Below are 26,791 nucleotides of genomic sequence, written 5' to 3'. Positions count from 1 at the left end.
GGCGAGTCAGCTGACATGTCTCACAGCTCTTTACCACCTCCTCCATGTCTCGGTCCAACCCCGGCCACCAGACGTAGCTTCTTGCCAACGCCTTCATGTGCACAATCCCAGGGTGTGAGTCATGCAGCATTTTCAGCACCTCCTCTCTTGCGGCGGCAGGAACCACCACACGGCTTCCCCAGAGCACGCAGTGCTTGTGTGCAGACATTTCATGGCGCCTCTGAACGAAGGGCTTGAAATGCTCCTCCTGGACCTCGGAGGGCCAGCCATGCAGCAGCCAGCGTAGCACCCGTGATAAGACTGGATCTTTCTGTGTGAAGCTGCCAATCCGCTGGGCATGGAGTGGGGCCTCCGGAACCTCCTCCAGTAGCAGCACCTCCAGGGGTGGTGGCGTCTCAGCCATCGGCCAGTTCAAAGGCAAGCGACTCAGAGCATCAGCATTAGCCAGCATCTTCCCAGGCCTGTAGCAAAGTTCATAACTGTAGGCCCCCAACATCAGACTCCACCGAAGCATACGCGGTGATATGATCTGGGGCATGGGCTTGGAGTGATGCAGGAGCCCCAAGAGTGGCTTGTGGTCTGTGTAGATGATGAACTGTCTCCCTAACAGGTACTGGCTGAACTTCTTTACCCCAAATATGATGGCTAGGGCCTCCTTGTCAATCTGGGCGTAATTACGTTCTGTTGTTGAGAGTATTCTTGAGGCAAAACTGATAGGCGCTTCCCGGCCATCTGGCTCTATGTGACCCAACAGAGATCCCAGCCCGTATGGTGAGGCATCACACACCAACACCAATGGCTTGTTTTCATCATAGTGTGCCAGAACCTTATCTGCTTGTAGCAGTTCCTTTGCCTGTCTGTAGGCTGTTTCATGAGCTGAGGTCCAGTTCCACACTGTTGCTTGGTCTAACAGCCTGTGCAGTGGCTCTAAGATTGTGGCTTTGCCCTTGAGAAAACAACTGTAGAAGTTTAACAGTCCGAGGAATGCCTGCAGTTCGGTCTTGTTCTTGGGGGTGGGAGCGCTCCTGATAGCCTCCACCTTCTCCGTAGTCGGATGCACACCGTCTTTGTCCACTCGGAATCCCAAGAACTCCACCCCATTGGCAGCGAACACACATTTCTCCTTCTGAAGGCATAGTCCTACCTTAGCCAGCCGGCGTAGTACTTCCTGCAGCCGCTCATCATGGGCTTCCTGTGTCTTGCCTGTAATCAGTATGTCACCCAAGTAAGGCTGAACTCCCGGAACACCAGCCAACAGGGTGTCCATGAACCTCTGAAAGATTGCCACAGCCATAGACACCCCAAACTGCAGCCTTGTGGCTCGGAAAAGTCCTCTGTGGGTGTTGATTGTCAACAGCTCGGCTGACTCTTCATCCAGGACCAGTTGCTGGTATGCTTGCTTGAGATCCAGCTTGGTGAACAGAGTGCCTCCAGCCAGTGTTGAAAACAGCTCTGTAACTGTTGGTAAGGGATACACATCTGGTAACACAGCAGTATTAACCGTACATCTGTAATCTCCACAGATTCGCAGGCCCCCATCCTTCTTTGCAATGGGCACGATAGGGGTGGCCCAACGGGAGTTCTTCACTGGCAAGAGAACCCCTTGGTTCACCAGCTTATCCAGTGCCTCATCCAACTTCTTGCGCAACGCAAAAGGAACTGGTCGCGCCTTGAAGAACTTAGGTTCCACTTCGATTGAGACTGGCGGTCCCCGACAGGCCCCGAACTCACCAAAAACCTCTTCATAGTTCTCCAACATAGGCATTATGGGCTGTCGCTGTACCGTGTGTACTCCTGTCACTTCAATACCGAGGGGCTCAAACCAATCTCTGCCCAGCAGGCTTGTGCCCTGCCCCGCCACCACATAAAGTGGAAGTGTGTCCTTGACTGCCTGATACTTAACTTCCACATGAATCATACCCAGCACCTGGAGTTGAGCTTGGGACCACTGCCGTAGCACGCCAGTGACCTGAGCCATCGCTGGGGGTTCACTTGGCCACAGCCTATTGTAAGTCTCTTCACTTATCAACGAACACGCTGAGCCTGAATCCACCTCCATGCAGAGTGGTGCCCCATTCATGATCACATTTGCCGTGTATCCCCACCGTCTGTGGGGTAGCTGCTCAGCTTCCGTGGTATACATTGTGTACTCATCGTTGTCCTCCAGTGTCAGGGTGTGTGTCTGCGATGCTTGTGTTGGCTCTGCTGCAGCAGCCTGAGCTTTCTTCATGCAGACACGAGCTATGTGTCCTCTTTTCTTACAGAAATGACATACCGCTGACACAAATTTGCATGTAGTGGAACCATGGAGAGCCCCACAGTGGAAACATTTTCTTCCTGTCACTTTAGTTGCCTCCATGTCTCTCGCAGCAGCAGCTGTGTGTGTGGTCTTGTGCACCTCCTCGGCGGCCTGAGATGGTGCTGCCTCTGTACGGAGCATACGTGTGTTCATCGATGCAGCCTCTGCTGCTAAAGCCTTCTCCTCGGCCAGTCAGAACGTCAGGGCCTTCTCCGCTAACAGCTGTCTCTGCAATGCTGAGTCCAGCACTCCACACACAATCCGATCACGGAGCATATTGTCTAACTGGTCACCAAAATTACAATGTAATGAGCGTTTCCTCAACTCAACAATGTAACTTGAAATAGATTGTCCAGGCTGTTGTTTACAATTGTGAAAATGGAAACGCTGCACAATCTCTGAGGGTTTTGGGTTAAAATGTTTCTGCAGCTTCTCAATCAAATCAGCATAATCCACCTCACTAGGTTTATGAGGAGCCACCAATGAACGCAGGATGGAGTAAGTAGCAGCTCCGCATACACTTAGCAACACTGAGTGCTTCTCTTCTTTGTCAATATTATTGGCCTCAAAGAAACACCCCAGTCTTTCTGCGTATTCCTCCCATGAACTGTCCTTATCCCCAGAGAACTCTTCAATACGTCCCAAGGTTGTCATAGTTTTAATGTGCACTGTCCCTTTAAGATCCACGGACTTTTTTCTTTTTTTCTTTTTTAAATTCTTTTTCTCCTCCGGCCAGAGTTACGGTAGCTACATTCATGGTAATTGCCTGGCCTGCACAATACTCTGTCCGCCATCTACGTCGCAGCTAGCCAACTATCAAAATGCCGTTGATGTTGCTAGCTGAGTGGCCCACTCATCGCAATTTCCAATATCACGGCTGTAGGTTCGCATGTCTATCTCCGTTCTTCTAGAGAGTTCAACAGCCGCCTCGTCGCCAGTATTGCATCTTGACCGAACAGCAATGAATAGAGGAGACGGAATGTACCTTTTACTATTTACTGAGTAAATGGGTGGACATTACAGCACATTGTCTGCACGGCAGAACCCGAAACTGAAAGTGAAAGACAAAGTAAAACCGAGCCCCCCAGCACCCCCTTCAGGTAACACCCGGGAACTGGGACAAACTTAATTGAAGCAAAACTCAAAACACAACAATTATTCCTAGAGTTTTGTAACTACATACAGGAGGGAATTCTCCACCCCAAGCCTGCCCACAGTCAAGCAGGATTGCAGCGGCGAATGTTGGAAAATGTGAGTGGTGGGGCTCCTGGCTTCACTTTGGTAGGAAGAATAGAAAAACAGAATATTTTTTACATGGTGAGAAACTTTCAAATGTTGGTGTTCAGTGAGATTTGGGTGTCCTCGTGCAAGAAACACAGAAAGCTCGCATGCAGGTACATCAAGCAATAAGGAAGGCAAATGGCATGTTGGCCTTTATTGCAAGGGGGTTGGAGTATAAGAGTAAGGAAGTCTTGCTACAATTGTACAGGGTCTTGGTGAGACCACATCTGGAGTACTGTGCACAGTTTTGGTCTCCTTATCTAAGGAAGGATATACTTGCCTTGGAGGCAGTGCAACGAAGGTTCACTAGATTAATTCCTGGGATGAGAGGGCTGTCCTATGATGAGAGATTGTGTAGAATGGGCCTATACTCTCTGGAGTTTAGAAGAATGAGAGGTGATCTCATTGAAACATACAAGATTCTGAAGGGGATTGACAGGGTAGATGCTGAGAGGTTGTTTCCCCTGGCTGGAGTGTCTAGAACTAGGGGGCATAGTCTCAGGATAAGGAGTAGGCCATTTAAGACTGAGATGAGGAGGAATTTCTTCACTCTGGGAGTAGTGAATCTTTGGCATTCTCTGCCCCAGAGGGCTGTCGAAGTCTCGACTCCCTAGTAAGACTCTTAAACACAAAGTATCGTTAAAGACAGGCTTTATTTGCTTGCAAGGGAAGAGTTGTGTAGACAAGGGCTACATCAGACCTCTTCAAAGTAATACAGAATTTGTAACATATTTATACAGTAAAAAGCAAAACAGGCTTTCTATGCCACATGACATAGTATTGAATCATAACTGATTACAAAGGCACAGACCTTGCGAATTATTGAAACAACATATTCCGGGCTGCTTTAGAATAACGAACAGGAATACCTTGAGATAAGATTAATTAATCCTTTATTATGGGATCCTTCTGTTCTCCCACTGTACCAACTGAGCCTGTGGGCCGATGTTTACCTTAACATGTCCTTGGCTATTTGTTTGGTGAATGAGGCTCTTTGTAAGCTTATTACAGATAAGGAGTACATATATAGCATTCCTAAATTATCTCGTTCCCTTGAAACATGATTAGTGAATCATGCTGTTGGCCATTTTAAAGTTTAAATGGATTTCATTCTATGCCCAGGAAGCCATTTTAATGTCTAACTAAAAACTGTACTTCCACATTCTTCCCTTTTGTCCTTACTAGGACAACATAACTGAAATTAACCTCTTCCTATCGGTCCTCGTACTAAATTTAGATTTTAGCCAAGGATACCGACTTCTTTTCCATTTGGAACCATCCCCGGGATTTACCTGTATTGATGGTTGACCTTGTTTAAGATCGTCTTTCTTCTCTGTCTATTCTTAGTGTTTGGGCGTGTGTTTTTGTAGGGTTTAATTATGTTTGATTTGATTTCAGGTTTATGTCTTTGTATTTCTGCAGCTTATATTAGCCTGCAGTGTTCAAATTTCCCTGCAGCTTATATTAGCCTGCAGTTCTAGTGCCACTATGCACTTTCTAAAAGACAGGGAACAGCAGCTTATAGAGGAGGACTAATTCATGGCCCACACAGTTTATAACTAACCTGTGGGGTTCTCCTAAGCACAAGTGCTTCTATGTAAGCCCCCAAAGTGCGGACCAAGTGATATACAAAGTTGACGACACTGGCTTGTTGTTGAAGGGAGTCCTCTCTTTTTCCTAGCCTGCAGTTCCCATTTAAATGGAAAATGTGTTTTGCAGAAAGAGGAGAGCATGTGGAGTATATATATGTATATATTTGTCTAAGTCTTCTAATCCTTATAATTGTATTTTATTCAATCGTCTCAGTTCCTCATCTAGGGGACCATTCTTTTCCTCTACTGACTTTACTTCTCTCTGTATCATCATATTCATTGCAGGCAAGACTGCCTTGCCCAACCTATTGCAACAACACTTAATCATTGTGACAAACAGAGCAATGCATACAATCAGGGCTATTGCTATGACTAGTCCATGCAATAATATTTGTCCTACTGATCCCAGCCATCCTCCCAATATCCAGTCAGCCCAGCCTTGGTTCTTTGGGTTTTCATACTGACTTACTGCATCTAGCATATTCGTAAGACATGTACAAAAAGTATTCACGTGTAATTCTCGTTTCTTTCGGGATCTTTCCCCATCTCCTTGGCATATTAGACTCAGTAGTCCGATTAGTATACAAAATATAAGTAACGTCTTCATTGTTAGAGTCTTTCAAAATTCAATTGTCTCTATTCGGTGCCTTCTTGCAGTGGGATGCGTGAATCCAGGAAGATCTTTCCTTGACTTTTACGGCTGTGTTTGTTGTTAGGAGCACTTGATATGGTCCTTCGAAGCGTGGTTGCAGACCGTTCTTCCTTTTAAAAACCTTCACGTAGACGTCATCTCCAGGTTCCAAGTCGTGGCACTTTCCCTCTGCTGGACTCGTTTGAGCTTCCTTTACCTGTTGGTGAAAGCTGGAAATACATTTAGTTAATACAATGCAATAGTTTAGCATAGCCTCGTCCATTTTATGAATGTCCATTTGTTTCACCGTAAATGGTGCTGAGAATGGCAGTCTTAGGGGTCGTCCCATAACAATCTCATGTGGAGACAGTCCATTTGTCCTGTTAGTTGCTGCTCGCATTATCATCAATGCAAAGGGTAATAGTTCGACCCATTTAAGTCCAGTTTCATTGCAAAGTTTAGAAAGTTTATTCTTCAGCACTCCATTATGTCTTTCCACCAGTCCTGCGGATTGTGGATGATAACTGCAGTGAAGATGCTGGTTAATCTGCAAAGCTTTACATAGTTCTTTTATAATTGCTCCAGTGAAATGCGATCCTCTGTCGCTTGAAAGCTGCATAGGTATTCCAAACCTTGGTATGATTTCTTTTAACAAGCACTTTGCTACTGTTACAGCATCATTCTTTTTACATGGGAAAGCTTCAACCCATCTTGAAAACATATCTATAATTACTAACACATACTTAAATCCTAAACATGGAGGTAATTCAATAAAATCCATTTGTAAATGTATGAAAGGGCCTGATGGATTTGGGTGGGAGGCAGCTTGTACCTTCTCTGTCTTGCCTGGATTCATTTCCTGGCAAACGGTGCACCTTTCACTAATTTGTTTTGCAATTGCCGAAATACCTGGTGCATACCATGTTTGATTAATATAGTCTGCCACCCCCCCCTTTGTCCGCATGCGTGAAAACATGAACGCATCGGGCAATCCATGGAAGTAAAGACTTTGGAGCCACCATGCGGCCGTCATGGTGAACCCATACCCCTTCAGGCGTTTTAAAGCAAAAATCCCTTGCCCAACTTAACACTTCGTCCGGGTTAGCCTGTGACTGAAAGACCAAAACATCATTAATAGAAGGTGGGTCATTATCTGATTTCTGTTGACGCAAAACAAAGGCTGAGACCATTGGCCCTGTGTCCGACAGAGCGGCTGATTTAGCAGCTCTATCTGACCGCTCGTTACCCAGGGATATCTGATCCTGACTACCTGTATGAGCCTGACATTTAATAACTGAAATCTTAGTGGGACACACTAGAGCCTTTAAAAGATTATTGATTTGCTCAGCATTCTTAATAGTTGATCCTGAGGAAGTTAGAAATCCCCTTAATTTCCAGATCTGTCCATAATCGTGAGCAACTCCAAAAGCATACCTGGAATCGGTATAAATGTTAACAGTTTGATCAGTAGCCAATATACAAGCTCTGGTAAGAGCGAAGAGTTCTGCTTGTTGCGCTGAAAATGACTGAGGTAGTGAGAGCGCTTCCATAACTGAATGATCATCTGAAACGGCATACCCAGCCCTAGGTGATCCCTTGTCATCCCTAAGGGCCGATCCATCTATGTAGAATACCAAGTCACTATTAGGAATAGTTTCAGATAGATCTGTTCAGGCCTTGGTAGCTAATTGGGTAACGGTCTCACAGCAGTGCGGGATTCCATCCTCTTCTGTTGGTCAAATGTAAGAAGTCACACAACACCAGGTTATAGTCCAACAGCTTTATTTGAAATCACAAGCTTTCGGAGCGCTGCTCCTTCTTCAGGTGAAGTGGAGAAATGCATAAAGACACAGCTTATATGGTCAGAGAATCATGTCAGATGTTTACAGGTAACCTTTCCAACTGCCATTTATCGCACCTCGGCAGAGAGATAATCACAGCAGTCAAAGGTGTGAATGGTGTCCAAACAGGTCAGTCAGGGAAACATTACATCAAAGAACAATGAGGTGGGGTCACAAGGGGTCAAATATTGCAGATGCTGGGGTCTGTATGAAAAACAAAAAAACAGACAAAAAACATTTTTTTTGGCTGGAAATCAGCAGGTCCAGCCGCATCTGTGTAGAAAGAACAAGCCAATGTCGACTCGAGTCTGGATGACCCTGCATCAGGTGGGGTTACATGTAGCGTGACATGAACCCAAGATCTCGGTTAAGGCCGTCCTCATGGATGCGGAACTTGGACATCATTTTCTGCTCGACGATTTTGCGTTGTCGTGTGTCTCGAAGGCCACCTTGGAGAATGCTTACCCGAAGATCGGAGGCTGAATGTCCTTGACTGCTGAAGTGTTCCCCGACTGGGAGGGAACACTCCTGCCTGGTGATTGTTGCGCGGTGTCCGTTCATCCATTGTCGCAGTGTCTGCATGGTCTCGCCGATGTACCATGCTCCGGGGCATCCTTTCCTGCAACGTATGAGGTAGACAACGTTGGCCGAGTCACATGAGTATGTACCATGTACCTGGTGGGTGGTGTCCTCACGTGTGATGATGGTATCTGTGTTGATGATCTGGCATGTCTTGCAGAGGTTGCTGTGGCAGGGTTGTGTGGTGTCGTGGTCGCTGTTCTCCTGGAAGCTGGGTAATTTGCTGCGAACGATGGTCTGTTTGAGGTTAGGCGGCTGTTTGAAAGCGAGTAGTGGAGGCGTGGGGATGGCCTTAGCGAGGTGTTCGTCGTCATCGATGACATGTTGAAGGCTGCGAAGAACATGGCGTAGTTTCTCCGCTCCGGGGAAGTACTGGACGACGAAGGGTACTCTGTTGGTTGTGTCCCGTGTTTGTCTTCTGAGGAGGTCTATGCGATTTTTCGCTGTGGCCAGTCGGAACTGTCAATCGACGAGTCGAGCGTCATATCCCGTTCTTACAAGGGCGTCTTTCAGTGTCTGTAGGTGTCTATCGCGTTCCTCCTCGTCTGAGCAGATCCTGTGTATTCGCAGGGCATGTCCATAGGGGATGGCTTCTTTAACGTGGTTAGGGTGGAAGCTGGAGAAGTGAAGCATCGTGAGGTTGTCCGTGGGCTTGCGGTAGAGTGAAGTGCTGAGGTGTCCGTCTTTGATGGAGATTCGTGTGTCCAGGAATGAGACTGATTCTGAGGAGTAGTCCATGGTGAGTTTGATGGTGGGATGGAACTTGTTGATGTTATCGTGTAGTCTTTTCAGTGATTCTTCGCCGTGGGTCCATAGGAAGAAAATGTCGTCGATGTATCTGGTGTATAGCGTTGGTTGGAGATCCTGTGCAGCGAAGAAGTCTTGCTCGAACTTGTGCATGAAGATGTTTGCGTATTGGGATGCGAATTTGGTCCCCATGGCTGTTCCGTGTGTTTGGGTAAAGAACTGGTTGTCGAAGGTGAAGACATTGTGGTCAAGGATGAAGCGGATGAGTTGTAGGATGGCATCTGGAGATTGGCTGTTGTTGGTGTTGAGTACTGAGGCTGTCGCAGCGATGCCGTCATCGTGGGGGATACTGGTGTAGAGTGCCGAGACGTCCACCGTGGCGAGGAGTGTTCCTGGTTCAACTGGTCCGTGGGTGCTGAGCTTCTGTAAGAAGTCTGTAGTGTCACGACAGAAGCTGGGGGTTCCCTGTACGATGGGTTTCAGGATGCCCTCGACATATCCAGAGAGGTTCTCACACAGGGTTCCGTTGCCTGATGCGATAGGACGTCCAGGTGTGTTGGCTTTGTGTATCTTTGGGAGGCAGTAGAAGTCACCCACGCGGGGAGTACGTGGGATGAGAGCATGTAGGATGCTTTGAAGGTCTGGATCGAAGGTTTTGATCAGTCTGTTGAGTTGGCGGGTGTGTTCTTTGGTCGGATCTGCGGGTAACTGTCTGTAGTGTTCCTGGTTGTCCAGTTGTCGGTATACTTCTTTGCAATAGTCCGTTCTGTTCTGTATGACGATGGCACCTCCTTTGTCTGCTGGTTTGATGACGATGTTGCGGTTGGTCTTGAGAGCGTGGATGGCGTTGCATTGTGCTCGGGTGACATTCTGGACTGTCTTGTGAGTGCGGCTGATGAATCTGGCATTAATGCATCTCCTGACAGCTTGAGCATACATGTCAAGCTTAGGGCAGCGACCCTCCGGAGGGGTCCAATTTGACTCTTTCTTCTTCGGTCGCTGCACTGCGGATCCCTCTGTCTGCTGTTCCGGATCATTGATTGTCTCATTTGGTTCGCTGCTGACATCTTGGGATTTGTGGAAGAATTCCCGGAGCCTCATTCTCCTGATGAATTCCTCTGTGTCTGCCGCGAGACCGATGGGGTCCATTTTGGTGGTGGGGCAGAAATTGAGACCTCGGCTGAGAACTTCAATTTCGTCTGGTTGAAGGGTGTGGTCGGACAGGTTGACGATGGATTTCCCTGTGGTTTCAACCGTGGTACCGGGGGAGGCTTGGTTGCTGCTGCTGGTGATGCCAAGTTTCTCAAGCTTCCTGTTCTTGGTGTGCATGTAGGTAGCGTAGTTCCGTTGCCTTGTTTGTTTGGCGGTGTCTCGTAGCTGGTCTGCTGCGTCCTGAGCACAGGCTGAGAACATGGACTCCATCTCGGTTTCGAGGTTGCGGCGTCTGCTGTAGAGCTGGTGTACGAGATGGTTGAGGAGTGTGCGAGATGTACGACGGCAGAGTCTCTCAGCGTAGTCTGTTGGTAGCAGCGTGGCTGGATTCAAAACTGAACATCTTTGAATTATGAGATTGGAGTTGGATAACAGTTCAACCTCATATTTGCTGCTACGGGCTGATGTTAGATGCTGAGTGGCGTATTTTGATAACAGAACTTCTACTGAATGTGGTACAAACAAAACAGTTCGGTGATTAAGCGTGATGCCTTGAGCCTGTTGTGCAGCGTAATAGGCAGCAGCTAGAATTGGCAGGCATCCAGGCAGGCCGCATGCAACGGGATCCAATTGAGTAACTGTCTTTTATAGTCGTGTCTTTTCCCGTACCTTCATAAAAGGCAGTGCAATGCAGATTCATGTGCCAGCTGTTCTTGTAAAAGGCACATAGTACATCTATCAGTCGGAACGTGTATCTGCAGTCCCTTTTCTGAACAAATTATTGTTGCCTGCATTTTGCACAACAAGTCTCTCCCTAAAAGGTTCATGGGGGCGTCGTCTGATAACAAAAAAGCATGTTGGCCAGAAAAATTATCTGCTCGTATTTGTAACGGTTGTGACCATGTCAGAGTCTGTGAGACACCAGAAAGTCCTTGTCAGTGCATGGAATTCCTGTAGCGTATTGTTTTGTCAATAGTGAGGTTGTGGCTCCTGTGTCGACGAGAAAAGGGACTTTCTTGCCTTGCATATTTATGGATAGATATGGCTCATCTCTAGAATTTAGCGATACTAGTGGTAATTGGAGAGTGTGGGTATTGTTCGGGGCCGTTTCTCCGTGTCATGCTGAATAATTTTGCCCTGGGGGTCCGAATTGTCCTTCCATAATCTGACCTCCCCAAGGATCCCCTGTTGTAAAGCCTGCTTGTGGACGAGTGTGAACCTGGGCTTGGGTATTTACATTGTTGGGTGCACCTTCCCAACCTTGATTGTGCGGTTTTGGGTAAGGGCAATTGGCTTTCCAGTGGCCGATCAGACCACAATTAAAACATGAGCTTGTATTTCCTCCTCCGTTCCACTGGCCCCTGCCACCACCTCCTCTACCCCTGCCTCTGAATCTGCCTCTGTTATACCCTCTACCTCGTCCCCTGTTTTGACCCTGGTAGTAAATAGTAGTCTGGGTGGTCGGGGCTGGAGAGGCTGCTTGCTCCATTAACAAAGAAACTTTATTCTTTTGATCTTTATTCCTTTCCTGTATTCCTTTTAAGATTTGTGTCAATTCAGGAATGGTTTTATGTCTCCAGTCAAGGCAAACTAAAGTCAACGGTTCCTTAAGTTCTGTTCTGAGGCCGTTTACAAGGGCATTAATTAAAGGGATTTGATAATTTTCTTTTGTCATACCCAAATGCTGTCCCATAACTGCTTCCATTCTTTCTATATAATCCTCAACGTCTTCATCCCTTTTCTGAGTTGTCTCAATTATCTTATCTAGTGTTGATTATATTCTCCTGACTTACAGCACTGGGGTCGGGTGATTCACCACCCGCTGCGCCTTGTTGTTGCACTTCGTATTCAGGAGGCGGGGCTGGTCTTCTGAACCATCCCTGATCCTCGTCATCACTGGAATGAGTCGTGGGAATGGGAGGATATTCACAAGAAGGGGCAGTGGGCTTCGGGATTTGTCTTAAAGGCATTAGTGTAATCTCTTCTTGTTTAGTCAATTTATTCATTAGATCTCTTTTCTTATTTTTGTTCTCAATTTTGCTAGTTAATATGCTGCGCTCTTTATGTTTTTCTGCTTCCCTTTTCCAGTCTGAGAAGGCAGACCAATTTACTGATTTTGCACCCCTTCTACGTGGGTCTCTGCCTGCTAGGCAGTTTTCTAGACATGTGATTCTATCTAGATTGAATGTACCATCCACGGGGAAAGGGTGTCTGTCTTTCCTTGTCCATCTAGCCCACTTAGGTAAATCATTTGTGGATATCTGACCATAGTAGGTAAAGACATAAGAAGCGGGAGTTCCCTTTTCTGGGATCTTGCTCTGTGCAGCTCCCATCTTAGTTTGTTTCGTGTTTTTTTTTAAACTAGGCTCTCTTCTTCTAGATCGCAAGTTTCACCCCTCACCCCCTCACGATTATTACTGACTGTCCAAAGGACCACAAGTGATGAAAAATAACAAGTAATAACAACAGTCAAAGAAATGATAAGCAATGCAGCTGCCCAAACAGGCAAACAGACCAAATATTCAGACATTTATCTTATACTTTAAACTAAACAAATAGTCAATTCTCAGTTTGCGTTATACGCCACTACAAGCTGAGTCCTTAACGTTTAACTTATACTTAATGTGAGAGTTTTCTGTCTTAATGTTGTCAATAGTCAACAAAAATGGAAAACAATTATTACGATAATTCTTAAACTCTATATTCATATAAAATCCTTATGCTTTAATGCGAGGGGCTTGAACCCTCGTAGAAGGTATCTCAATGGAGAATAATCCTGGACCTGATAATACAGATCTTAAAAAATTACAGTGACAATTCTCAAACGATACTTTCTGCCGCGGGACTCAGCCCCGGCTCAAGGGACCCACCCTTGACCAAGGGACCCACCCTTGATACTGCAGTTTTAACTTGGTACCTTATCTGTCTGGGACTCAGCCCTGTCGACTTTCCTCTTGCCTTCTTTGCCCGATACTTTTTCTTTAAAGACTTGAGTTGTCAGTATTCTCCTCCTTTCAGTGGTCAACAATAAAAGAAGCAAAAGTTACAGGATTCAACTCAAGTCTAAAACATGAGTCTTAACTAGATCGCAGTACTCCCGTCGGAAGAAACAGACCACACCAACTTAATATCTAATGAGAAATCCTTTTATGTGATAAAGCATCACTGTGGCTGTGATAAAAATAATAACTTCCGGGAAGTTATGTCATCACTTCCTGTGAACTGTGAACTATGAACTATGAACTGTGTACATACCTCACTTCCTGTCATGTGTCACTTCCTGTTGGACTGGTATAAATACTGGTCTGTTCAGTATTGTAAGAGGCTTCTACCAGAGGCATGGTAAAGACCTCTCTTGTATATAGTGTGTTTATAAGTTACTTAAAGCTTACTTTAAAGTTACTTGATGGTAAGCCTCCTTTTTCTTACATCAATTTAAGTAACTTAATATTTACACTCACGAATACTAGACCTTCGGACAAACTCGGAATTAAGGATCCAGGGAACCACCCATCATGGAGAAAATCCTTAGACCTATTCGTCTGGACTTGGACCCGAATGCACCAGCAGCTGGCAGGGTATGGAAGCATTGGTACCGTACTTTTGAGAATTTTCTGGATGAATGTGAAGCGGATGCTCCTGCTAGATTGAAGATACTTATCAATTATGTGACCCCAAAAGTGTTCGAATATGTTGATGAATGGGATAATTACGATGAGGTGATTCGGGCACTTAAGAAACTGTATGCCAAGACCCCAAATGAGGTCTATGCTAGACATCTACTGGCCACAGCCCGACAAGGGCCAGGGGAATCAATTGACGAATTCCTGCAAGAACTTCGCAGGCTCAGCGTAGATTGTAACTTTCAGGCAGCCTCAGCTGAGCTGTACCGCCAAGAAATGATTCGTGATGCTTTCATCTGCGGGATTGCCTCTCCATTTATACGCCAGCGTCTACTAGAAAGTAAAACACTTGAGCTACAAAAAGCTTTTGACCTAGCTTGTTCACTGGATTTGGCAAAGAGAAATGCAGACCTCTATCAGCTGCCCAGATCTCGATCTGCTGCTGTAGCTGCAACCAGACAATTCAAGCGGTCTCAGGTGAACCCTATCATGGGGGAATCTAATTCTGATAATTCTGATGAAGAAGAGGAGGACGACCCCACTTTAGCAGCCTCTTGGCAATCTAGGAAGGAATGCTTCTTTTGTGGAGATGCTTTTCACCCTAGGAAAACCTGCCCTGCTCGCAATGCAATCTGCAGTTATTGCGGGAAAAAAGGACACTTTGCTAAAGTTTGCCTATCAAGGGCCTCTACGAGGGCCAATCCAGCTAAGGCCTACCGAACTGCCCCAATTAGGGCCTATCAAGATGCTCCAGCTAGGACCTATCAAGCTTCCTCTCGAGCTCTCTCCCGAAGAAGCACACCGAGAGTTTTAGCCACTCTCTGTGCAATGACACCAATTACAGCTGCTTGCCCACAGAACCTGTCTCATGCTGCCACAAAAATTTCAATTAAAGGGCATACCTTAGATGCCTTAATTGACTCAGGAAGTACTGATAGTTTCATTAAGGAACAGATTGTTGCAAAATTGAAACTACATGTCTTCCCATCGGACCAGGCAATTGCGATGGCCCAGTCATCACTTAATACCAGAATCTCTGGCTTTTGTGTTGTTGATATGACACTTCATGGTCATATGTATCCCTCCACCCGACTTTCGGTGCTCAAGGACTTATGTAGTGATCTCCTCTTAGGGCTGGACTTCCAAAAACAGCATAAGAAACTCACCATTGAGTTTGGTGGATCCAAACCCAGACTTACTATTTCTAATATACCGTCTAAATTACCATTTTGTGCATTATCAGCAGCTTCACTTGATGAACCCTCATTATTTGCCAGTATTCCGCCTCAATGCCAACCGATAATAACGAAATCGCGGCGCTTTAATCAGGAAGACCAATCTTTTATTGCGGCTGAAATCTCTCGACTTCTAGCAGAGGATATCATTGAACCATGTTCGTCGCCCTGGCGGGCTCAAGTCGTCATTGTCAAGAACCCTCTAAAACCTCACAAACAGCGACTATGCATCGATTATTCGCAAACCATCAATCAATATACCGACTTGGACGCCTACCCATTGCCACGCATTGATGATATGGTTAATAAACTGGCCGAATACAAAGTGTTCTCAACTTACGATTTAAAAAGTGCCTATCATCAGTTACCCTTGAAGGTCTCAGATAAGCAGTACACAGCCTTTGAGGCTAATGGACGGCTGTACCAATTTCGTCGCCTCCCATTCGGGGTTACTAATGGAGTGGCTGTCTTTCAACGGGCAATGGATGGCCTGGTTAAGCAGGAAAACCTAAGGGACACTTTTCCCTATCTTGATAACATTACCATTGCAGGTCACGATCAACAGGAACACGACTCCAACCTCCAAAAATTTTGGGATTCCCTCCATCGCCGTAATTTGACCCTGAATGAATCCAAATCTGTTGAGTCGCAACCGACCATCAACATCCTTGGCTACTGCGTAGGCAATGTTATCATTAAGCCAGACCCAGAAAGACTTCGTCCGCTCCAAGAGCTCCCGTCACCTAAGAATCCGGCTTCTTTACGTCGGGCTCTCGGTCTGTTTGCATACTACGCTAAATGGATTCCTCATTTTTCGGACAAAATCCAACCCTTGCTGCATGCTAGATCATTTCCACTGGGAACAGCGGCTGTTGCAGCCTTTAACCTTCTCAAAAAACAGTTGGAGAAAGCGGCTCTTCACTCCATTGATGAGAATCTCCCTTTCGTGGTTGAATGTGATGCCTCGGAGGTGGCGATCTCGGCTACTCTGAATCAGGAAGGTCGTCCTGTAGCATTTATGTCCAGGACCTTACAAGGTGCCGAGCTACATTATCCTCCGGTTGAGAAAGAAGCCACAGCCATCATAGAGGCAGTACGGAAGTGGAACCATTTTCTAGCTCGCCAGCACTTTACATTGATCACGGACCAACGATCAGTCGCCTTCATGCTCGATAATCGAAAACGAACCAAAATTAAGAATAATAAAATACAACTTTGGAGGATGGAACTGGCCTCTTTTGGTTATACCATTCTCTATCGGCCTGGCAAGGAGAATGTGGCCCCGGACACCCTCACACGGGCATTCTGCTCCACTATGTCATCCTCCACCCTCATGGATGTCCACAATGGTTTGTGCCATCCTGGCGTTACGCGCATGCTACATTTCGTACGATCACGGAATCTCCCTTTTTCCACTGGAGATGTAAAGAAAATATGCTCAGAATGCCGGCTTTGTGCGGAATTAAAACCTCAGTTCTTCCGCCCCTCAGATGGTATACTCATACATGCAACCCAACCGATGCAACGACTTAGCATCGATTTTAAGGGCCCAGTGCCCTCTTCAACTCGGAACACATATTTGCTCACCATGATCGACGAATATTCACGTTTTCCGTTTGCCTTCCCCTGCTCCAATATGCTGGCGTCCACAGTAATCTGCTGCCTTGAGCAGGTATTTTCTCTCTGTGGCATGCCGGCTTATATTCACTCAGATCGGGGTCCATCCTTTATGTCGAGGGAACTCAAGGACTACCTCTCAGAACGGGGAATTGCTACAAGCAAAACAACACCATACCATCCCATCGGAAATGGGCAGGTAGAGAGGTATAACGGTATCATCTGGAATTCCGTACGCCTCGCTTTAAGATCTCGGGGCCTACCAGACCAGCAATGGGAAACAGTGCTTCCGGATGCATTGCACTCTATACGGTCCCTGCTTTCTACAGCCACAAATACTACACCTCATGAGCGGTTCTTTGGATTCCAGCGTCGCTCATCTCATGGGACATCACTCCCGTCATGGCTAACTACTCCTGGACCTGTATTACTCCGAAGATACGTTCGGACGTCTAAAAATGACCCTCTTGTAGACGAGGTCGAACTAACCGATGCCATCCCCACCTATGCAAACATACGATATTCCGACGGCCGAGAATCTACCGTATCATTACGGGATCTGGCTCCCTGCCCACCAGGACCTAGTGGGACATCGGGTGATGGCATTTCACCAGGAAACTCTTGGGACCTATCGGGTACCCCTCTCCAGGATCCTGATCGGACACCAACTAGCTTGGTGCCGGTAGAACCCCGTGCTCAAGGTTGCGACCCTCCCAGTACCACGCATGAAAGTACTGGTCCGCCACAGACCAGCTCTGCACCTCCCTCTGAACAGAGGCAGTCTGACTTTGAACCTATTGGGGCTCGTACTCGAAGCCATGATCTCCCCGACCCTTCACAGGGCAATCCAGGCCACACGGACTCTGGCCAATGGCCAACCGCATGTAAGCGGACCAGCGACCCTCTACGACGGGAATCCAAACGGGTGCGACTCTTCCATGTTCGGCGGCTGCGGACCAACAGGTAGACCACAGCCTCCTAAACCTGCAGGAGGGAAGAATGTGATAAAAATAATAACTTCCGGGAAGTTATGTCATCACTTCCTGTGAACTGTGAACTATGAACTATGAACTGTGTACATACCTCACTTCCTGTCATGTGTCACTTCCTGTTGGACTGGTATAAATACTGGTCTGTTCAGTATTGTAAGAGGCTTCTACCAGAGGCATGGTAAAGACCTCTCTTGTATATAGTGTGTTTATAAGTTACTTAAAGCTTACTTTAAAGTTACTTGATGGTAAGCCTCCTTTTTCTTACATCAATTTAAGTAACTTAATATTTACACTCACGAATACTAGACCTTCGGACAAACTCGGAATTAAGGATCCAGGGAACCACCCATCATGGAGAAAATCCTTAGACCTATTCGTCTGGACTTGGACCCGAATGCACCAGCAGCTGGCAGGGTATGGAAGCATTGGTACCGTACTTTTGAGAATTTTCTGGATGAATGTGAAGCGGATGCTCCTGCTAGATTGAAGATACTTATCAATTATGTGACCCCAAAAGTGTTCGAATATGTTGATGAATGGGATAATTACGATGAGGTGATTCGGGCACTTAAGAAACTGTATGCCAAGACCCCAAATGAGGTCTATGCTAGACATCTACTGGCCACAGCCCGACAAGGGCCAGGGGAATCAATTGACGAATTCCTGCAAGAACTTCGCAGGCTCAGCGTAGATTGTAACTTTCAGGCAGCCTCAGCTGAGCTGTACCGCCAAGAAATGATTCATGATGCTTTCATCTGCGGGATTGCCTCTCCATTTATACGCCAGCGTCTACTAGAAAGTAAAACACTTGAGCTACAAAAAGCTTTTGACCTAGCTTGTTCACTGGATTTGGCAAAGAGAAATGCAGACCTCTATCAGCTGCCCAGATCTCGATCTGCTGCTGTAGCTGCAACCAGACAATTCAAGCGGTCTCAGGTGAACCCTATCATGGGGGAATCTAATTCTGATAATTCTGATGAAGAAGAGGAGGACGACCCCACTTTAGCAGCCTCTTGGCAATCTAGGAAGGAATGCTTCTTTTGTGGAGATGCTTTTCACCCTAGGAAAACCTGCCCTGCTCGCAATGCAATCTGCAGTTATTGCGGGAAAAAAGGACACTTTGCTAAAGTTTGCCTATCAAGGGCCTCTACGAGGGCCAATCCAGCTAAGGCCTACCGAACTGCCCCAATTAGGGCCTATCAAGATGCTCCAGCTAGGACCTATCAAGCTTCCTCTCGAGCTCTCTCCCGAAGAAGCACACCGAGAGTTTTAGCCACTCTCTGTGCAATGACACCAATTACAGCTGCTTGCCCACAGAACCTGTCTCATGCTGCCACAAAAATTTCAATTAAAGGGCATACCTTAGATGCCTTAATTGACTCAGGAAGTACTGATAGTTTCATTAAGGAACAGATTGTTGCAAAATTGAAACTACATGTCTTCCCATCGGACCAGGCAATTGCGATGGCCCAGTCATCACTTAATACCAGAATCTCTGGCTTTTGTGTTGTTGATATGACACTTCATGGTCATATGTATCCCTCCACCCGACTTTCGGTGCTCAAGGACTTATGTAGTGATCTCCTCTTAGGGCTGGACTTCCAAAAACAGCATAAGAAACTCACCATTGAGTTTGGTGGATCCAAACCCAGACTTACTATTTCTAATATACCGTCTAAATTACCATTTTGTGCATTATCAGCAGCTTCACTTGATGAACCCTCATTATTTGCCAGTATTCTGCCTCAATGCCAACCGATAATAACGAAATCGCGGCGCTTTAATCAGGAAGACCAATCTTTTATTGCGGCTGAAATCTCTCGACTTCTAGCAGAGGATATCATTGAACCATGTTCATCGCCCTGGCGGGCTCAAGTCGTCATTGTCAAGAACCCTCTAAAACCTCACAAACAGCGACTATGCATCGATTATTCGCAAACCATCAATCAATATACCGACTTGGACGCCTACCCATTGCCACGCATTGATGATATGGTTAATAAACTGGCCGAATACAAAGTGTTCTCAACTTACGATTTAAAAAGTGCCTATCATCAGTTACCCTTGAAGGTCTCAGATAAGCAGTACACAGCCTTTGAGGCTAATGGACGGCTGTACCAATTTCGTCGCCTCCCATTCGGGGTTACTAATGGAGTGGCTATCTTTCAACGGGCAATGGATGGCCTGGTTAAGCAGGAAAACCTAAGGGACACTTTTCCCTATCTTGATAACATTACCATTGCAGGTCACGATCAACAGGAACACGACTCCAACCTCCAAAAATTTTGGGATGCCCTCCATCGCCGTAATTTGACCCTGAATGAATCCAAATCTGTTGAGTCGCAACCGACCATCAACATCCTTGGCTACTGCGTAGGCAATGGTATCATTAAGCCAGACCCAGAAAGACTTCGTCCGCTCCAAGAGCTCCTGTCACCTAAGAATCCGGCTTCTTTACGTCGGGCTCTCGGTCTGTTTGCATACTACGCTAAATGGATTCCTCATTTTTCGGACAAAATCCAACCCTTGCTGCATGCTAGATCATTTCCATTGGGAACAGCGGCTGTTGCAGCCTTTAACCTTCTCAAAAAACAGTTGGAGAAAGCGGCTCTTCACTCCATTGATGAGAATCTCCCTTTCGTGGTTGAATGTGATGCCTCGGAGGTGGCGATCTCGGCTACTCTGAATCAGGAAGGTCGTCCTGTAGCATTTATGTCCAGGACCTTACAAGGTGCCGAGCTACATTATCCTCCGGTTGAGAAAGAAGCCACAGCCATCATAGAGGCAGTACGGAAGTGGAACCATTTTCTAGCTCGCCAGCACTTTACATTGATCACGGACCAACGATCAGTCGCCTTCATGCTCGATAATCGAAAACGAACCAAAATTAAGAATAATAAAATACAACTTTGGAGGATGGAACTGGCCTCTTTTGGTTATACCATTCTCTATCGGCCTGGCAAGGAGAATGTGGCCCCGGACACCCTCACACGGGCATTCTGCTCCACTATGTCATCCTCCACCCTCATGGATGTCCACAATGGTTTGTGCCATCCTGGCGTTACGCGCATGCTACATTTCGTACGATCACGGAATCTCCCTTTTTCCACTGGAGATGTAAAGAAAATATGCTCAGAATGCCGGCTTTGTGCGGAATTAAAACCTCAGTTCTTCCGCCCCTCAGATGGTATACTCATACATGCAACCCAACCGATGCAACGACTTAGCATCGATTTTAAGGGCCCAGTGCCCTCTTCAACTCGGAACACATATTTGCTCACCATGATCGACGAATATTCACGTTTTCCGTTTGCCTTCCCCTGCTCCAATATGCTGGCGTCCACAGTAATCTGCTGCCTTGAGCAGGTATTTTCTCTCTGTGGCATGCCGGCTTATATTCACTCAGATCGGGGTCCATCCTTTATGTCGAGGGAACTCAAGGACTACCTCTCAGAACGGGGAATTGCTACAAGCAAAACAACACCATACCATCCCATCGGAAATGGGCAGGTAGAGAGGTATAACGGTATCATCTGGAATTCCGTACGTCTCGCTTTAAGATCTCGGGGCCTACCAGACCAGCAATGGGAAACAGTGCTTCCGGTTGCATTGCACTCTATACGGTCCCTGCTTTCTACAGCCACAAATACTACACCTCATGAGCGGTTCTTTGGATTCCAGCGTCGCTCATCTCATGGGACATCACTCCCGTCATGGCTAACTACTCCTGGACCTGTATTACTCCGAAGATACGTTCGGACGTCTAAAAATGACCCTCTTGTAGACGAGGTCGAACTAACCGATGCCAACCCCACCTATGCAAACATACGATATTCCGACGGCCGAGAATCTACCGTATCATTACGGGATCTGGCTCCCTGCCCACCAGGACCTAGTGGGACATCGGGTGATGGCATTCCACCAGGAAACTCTTGGGACCTATCGGGTACCCCTCTCCAGGATCCTGATCGGACACCAACTAGCTTGGTGCCGGTAGAACCCCGTGCTCAAGGTTGCGACCCTCCCAGTACCACGCATGAAAGTACTGGTCCGCCACAGACCAGCTCTGCACCTCCCTCTGAACAGAGGCAGTCTGACTTTGAACCTATTGGGGCTCGTACTCGAAGCCATGATCTCCCCGACCCTTCACAGGGCAATCCAGGCCACACGGACTCTGGCCAATGGCCAACCGCATGTAAGCGGACCAGCGACCCTCTACGACGGGAATCCAAACGGGTGCGACTCTTCCATGTTCGGCGGCTGCGGACCAACAGGTAGACCACAGCCTCCTAAACCTGCAGGAGGGAAGAATGTGATAAAAATAATAACTTCCGGGAAGTTATGTCATCACTTCCTGTGAACTGTGAACTATGAACTATGAACTGTGTACATACCTCACTTCCTGTCATGTGTCACTTCCTGTTGGACTGGTATAAATACTGGTCTGTTCAGTATTGTAAGAGGCTTCTACCAGAGGCATGGTAAAGACCTCTCTTGTATATAGTGTGTTTATAAGTTACTTAAAGCTTACTTTAAAGTTACTTGATGGTAAGCCTCCTTTTTCTTACATCAGTGGCCATTCAGGATCTGTCATTAGAGATTCATGATGTCCTTGTCCGTGACTTACCGAAAGGCAGCAAGCGATCTCGGTGGAACCTCCAAGTAATACTGTCGAAGTCTCGACTCCCTTGTAAGACTCTTAAACACAAAGCATCGTTAAAGACAGGCTTTATTTGCTTGCAAGGGGAGAGTTGTGTAGACAAGGGCTACATCAGACCTCTTCAAAGTAATACAGAATTTGTAACATATTGATACAGTAAAAAGCAAAACAGGCTTTCTATGCCACATGACATAGTATTGAATCATAACTGATTACAAAGGCACAGACCTTGCGAATTATTGAAGCAACGCATTCCGGGCTGCTTTAGAATAACGAACAGAAATACCTTGAGATAAGATTAATTAATCCTTTATTATGGGATCCTTCTGTTCTCCCACTGTACCAACTGAGCCTGTGGGCCGATGTTTACCTTAACATGTCCTTGGCTATTTGTTTGGTGAATGAGGCTCTTTGTAAGCTTATTACAGATAAGGAGTACATATATAGCATTCCTAAATTATCTCGTTCCCTTGAAACATGATTAGTGAATCATGCTGTTGGCCATTTTAAAGTTTAAATGGATTTCATTCTATGCCCAGGAAGCCATTTTAATGTCTAACTAAAAACTGTACTTCCACAGGGCTGTGAATGCTGAGTCTTTGAGTATATTCAAGGCTGAGCTAGATAGATTTTTGGACTCTAGGGGAATCAAGGGATGTGGTGATCAGGCGGGAAAGTGGAGTTGGGTTCGATGATCTTATTGAATGACGGAGCAGGATCGAGGGGCTGTATGGCCGACTCCTGCTCTTATTTCTTATGTTCTTATGACCCTGACCAGGATTTCCATTCCCCTGCCCCCACTGGCCTCTCCTACCTCACCCACTGCATGCAAATGGAGATGGGGAGGTGGGGCCTGGACCCCTGACAGATTTCCCTCCTTTCCAGTTACCAGCGTTTCCTGCGACTGCAGTGCGGAAGGTGGCAGTTTGCCCGCGGAGTCGGCGGTAAAGGCTCAGGGCTCCCCCAGTGGAGGGAGATGACCTTATAGCGACCTTCTCTTCCTTCAGTCGACCTCAGACACTTGCTTGCTAAAGGCCTTGGGGTGTTTCTGCCCCATTAAAGTCCCTCACTGCCTCTTCTGGTGCTGCGGTGGCATCCTTGCTGCAACACCGCTCAACTTTCCTAGCTAGCACTGATGGGCTCTCGCTACATGGTGGGATTCCTGGTGGGAGCCTGCCGTGCATATGTAATGAGCCCGGACAGAAGGAACTGGGTCGGGGCTGAGACGGAAGGGTGGATGGAAGTTCCAATTGGTTAGCACTCCACCCCAAAGAGGAGAATCTCCCCATAGAATCATACAGCACAGCACAGAAGGAGGCCATTCAGCCCATTGTGCCTGTGCTGGCTCTCTAAAAGAGCTACCAATTCGTCCCACAACCAGCTCTTTCCTCAGAGCCCTGCAAATTTTTCTTTTTCAAGTATTTATCCAATTCCCTTTCTGAAAGTTACTATTAAATCTGCTTCCACCACCCTTTCAGGCAGTGCATTCCAGATCATATCAAAAATTGCCGCATAAAAAAATTCTCCTCATCTTCCCTCTGGTTCTTTTGCTGATCACCTTCAGTCTGTGTCCACTGGTTACCGACCCTCCTGCCACTGGAAACAGTTTCTCCCTATCTACTCTATCAAAATGCTTCGTAATTTTGAACATAGAAAATAGACTACTGATTGCTAAGTGTGGGCAGGCCCAATGTCACCGTAAGCATCTTTAAGTGTCCACCTCCCCAACCCCCCCCCAACAAATATCTCTTTGTTTTGGAGCTGGGAATAAGTAATAATATAGAGTGAGCGTTTCTAGATTCAGTGACTCCAGATAGCAGCAGTTGGAAGGAGAACGGCAACTCTGATAGGAACAGAAGGCCTAGTTTAAGTATTAAGCTAGGGACATTCCGTTAAGAATCTGTACAGAGGTAGATTTTCATCTTTATCACTTTGGCACTGAATATCACCTGTGCAGAGGGCAGAGAGAAAAAACCCTGGCAAGGAAGAAAGCACGTTGTTAACAAAACTCATATGATTTTCCTTCTGTATATCTCAACGGTAGGAAAATTGGGCGGGCTCTGTAAATGCATGTGATTTCCCCACCTCCTGAATTTCCTTTGCACGTGATGTTGCTTTAAATTATTCCCTTTCATCAACCTTACATTACAAAGAACGCTCAAAAAACAAGTTCAGAACAAGAAGATTACGGGCTCTATCTGCTCCGGGAGTGCTTTTCCAAGAGCCCCACAGGAACAAACATCAACCTGTTTTGGTAAAATACATGACAAACCAGAGATTAACAAAATAAATAGATTTATTATCAATCAGATGGTGTCTGTTAACATTCAGACTGATTGTGACAAAAGATTGCTTATTGATCAGTCTCAGATTTTTCCCAGTTATAAACTGCCTGTGCGCCAGCGTCTCTTTACCCAGGCTACACATGTTAACCTCAAGAGAACACTCATTGAGCTGTTTGAGTAAACCGCAATCTATTTTCAGATTTCCAGCATGTGCAGCTTTTTTTGCAATTTAGTTTCTGCAGATTCCTTCTTTTATTCAAGCTTTTGTTGCTGCCATAGCTCGGCCAACTTCAGAACCGTGGAGTTGAATTCTTGGCCCCGATTTTAAAGTGTGGGGTGGGTGGGGGGCTGGGGTGGGTACGGTGGGCACGAGCTTTGAATCAGGCACCCCACTGGTCAGTGCGGGGACATGGAGGACCGGACGATCTTACTGACCAATCCTCATTACTAGAACTTACATCGGAGTCCCGCCCGAACCCGGCCAGATGTACTACCCGGTCGGCGAAGCGGAGGTAGAAGATCGCAGGCAGGAGGCCGCATCCGGAGACCTGCTTGCTGCCAGACGTAAAACCAGCGTTGCGGATTGGCCATCCATTATAGAAACCGCCCAACTTTCATTCCCATGAAACCAAGGAGCCACATCCACTAATTGCAGACTTGTGTTGCTCCACTGTTTACACACATCGGGGTTGACTTGCACTTCCTTTGCCTGCCATTAATGGGACGGTAACAGCCTCAAGATGGAGTCGGCAGCCTTCCCGTTAACACTGGTGAAAAGAGGCCTACCTCCGGGTGTTCAAAGCGCCTGCCTGTTTCAGGTGATAGGCCCCTTTTAACGTGGAAATTGTGGTCATATGAATAAAAAAGGACCCCGTTTGCCATTTTAGGTAGGAACTGGTTGGAGCCTGTGCAGCGCAGCCTTCGACCAGTTCCTCAAGCAATGGAAAAGAAGAGGCCCAGCAAAGGTAAGCCTTGAATTTGTAATGTATGTAATGTATACATACCTTAAGGGAGAGAACTACTTTTTACAGCTCCTGTATACTGTAGTACCGGCAGTGACCACACCCTGAGTAGTGATCTGTACGATTAGTTCTAGAGTAACCCTCATTCAGTAAACACCTGTTGAATCGTTCCCTGCAGTCTGTTGTCTGATTATTGAAGGACACAACATTAAGAGACACGGACATAACATTGGCGACGACGCAGATTCGAACCTACCTGCAACTCTGCATCACCTCCCAGGGATTCGCTCCTGGAGAACAGTGGAAGGAGGTCGAGTCCAGAAGCACGGGCATCGACCACGGGCAACCGCCCAGTCATCCAGCGGAGATTTGAGCATCGCAGGGGAGGCTGTCGAGAGCCAGGCTTGGCTTTCCAGTTACGGTGGTCCAGCGAAATGGGCTGGCAACAGGTACTGCGCAGACCCTTCCCGGACAGCGGCGGGCTAGAGCCCGACCGAGCGGCACAGAAAAAGGCCGAGCAGCGTTGACGGGGGAGAGAGAGAGGGCAGAGCGCACAGAGCACAGCCGGTGGTCAAGGGCCGAGCAGCGTCAACGGGGGAGAGAGGTGCGCAGGAAAACGCGAGGCGCTGCCATTGCCACGAGGACCGCAGAGAGCGGCATTGGCAGCAGCGCAGGAGCAGAGCGCGAAACCCACAGGGCGTCGCCATTTGCCACGAGGACCGCCGAGAGCGGCGTTGGCAGCAGCGCGGGAGACGCCATTTTAAGCCGCAGCGGGGAAGAAAGGAAAGCGCGGGAGACGCCATTTTAAGCCGCAGCGGGGAAGAAACGAAAGCGCGGGAGACGCCATTTTAAGCCAGTCTAACCACACCCAAAAATGCCAAAGAGTGGCAGTATCACAGCGTTCGACAATGAAGTCGAAGATTGGACGACATATGTCGAACGCAAAGAAGTATACTGCAAGACGAATGAAGTGCCAGATGACAAGAAAGCGCTGGTATTGTTGAATTCAATGGGTGCAAAAACGTATGGCTTACTACGAAACCTAGTAACCCCAGAGAAGCCAGTAGAAAAGGATTTTGAAAACATAGTGTCAATCCTACAGGACCACTTAAACCCCACACCGCTGCTGATAGCAGGAAGATTTAAGTTTCACAAAAGGAGCCAGCATAAAGATGAAAGTAATGCTGAGTATTTAACGGAACTGCGCAAGCTATCGAAACACTGCCAGTTTGGAACGGGACTAGCAGATACTTTAAGGGACAAGTTTGTGTGTGGGCTTCAAAGTGAAGGAACCC

The sequence above is a fragment of the Somniosus microcephalus genome, chromosome 19 (assembly GCF_052327205.1).
Source record: "Somniosus microcephalus isolate GS21.2 chromosome 19, FLI_Smic_1.0, whole genome shotgun sequence".
NCBI lineage: Eukaryota > Metazoa > Chordata > Chondrichthyes > Squaliformes > Somniosidae > Somniosus > Somniosus microcephalus.
Note: the sequence above shows the minus strand (reverse complement) of the source record.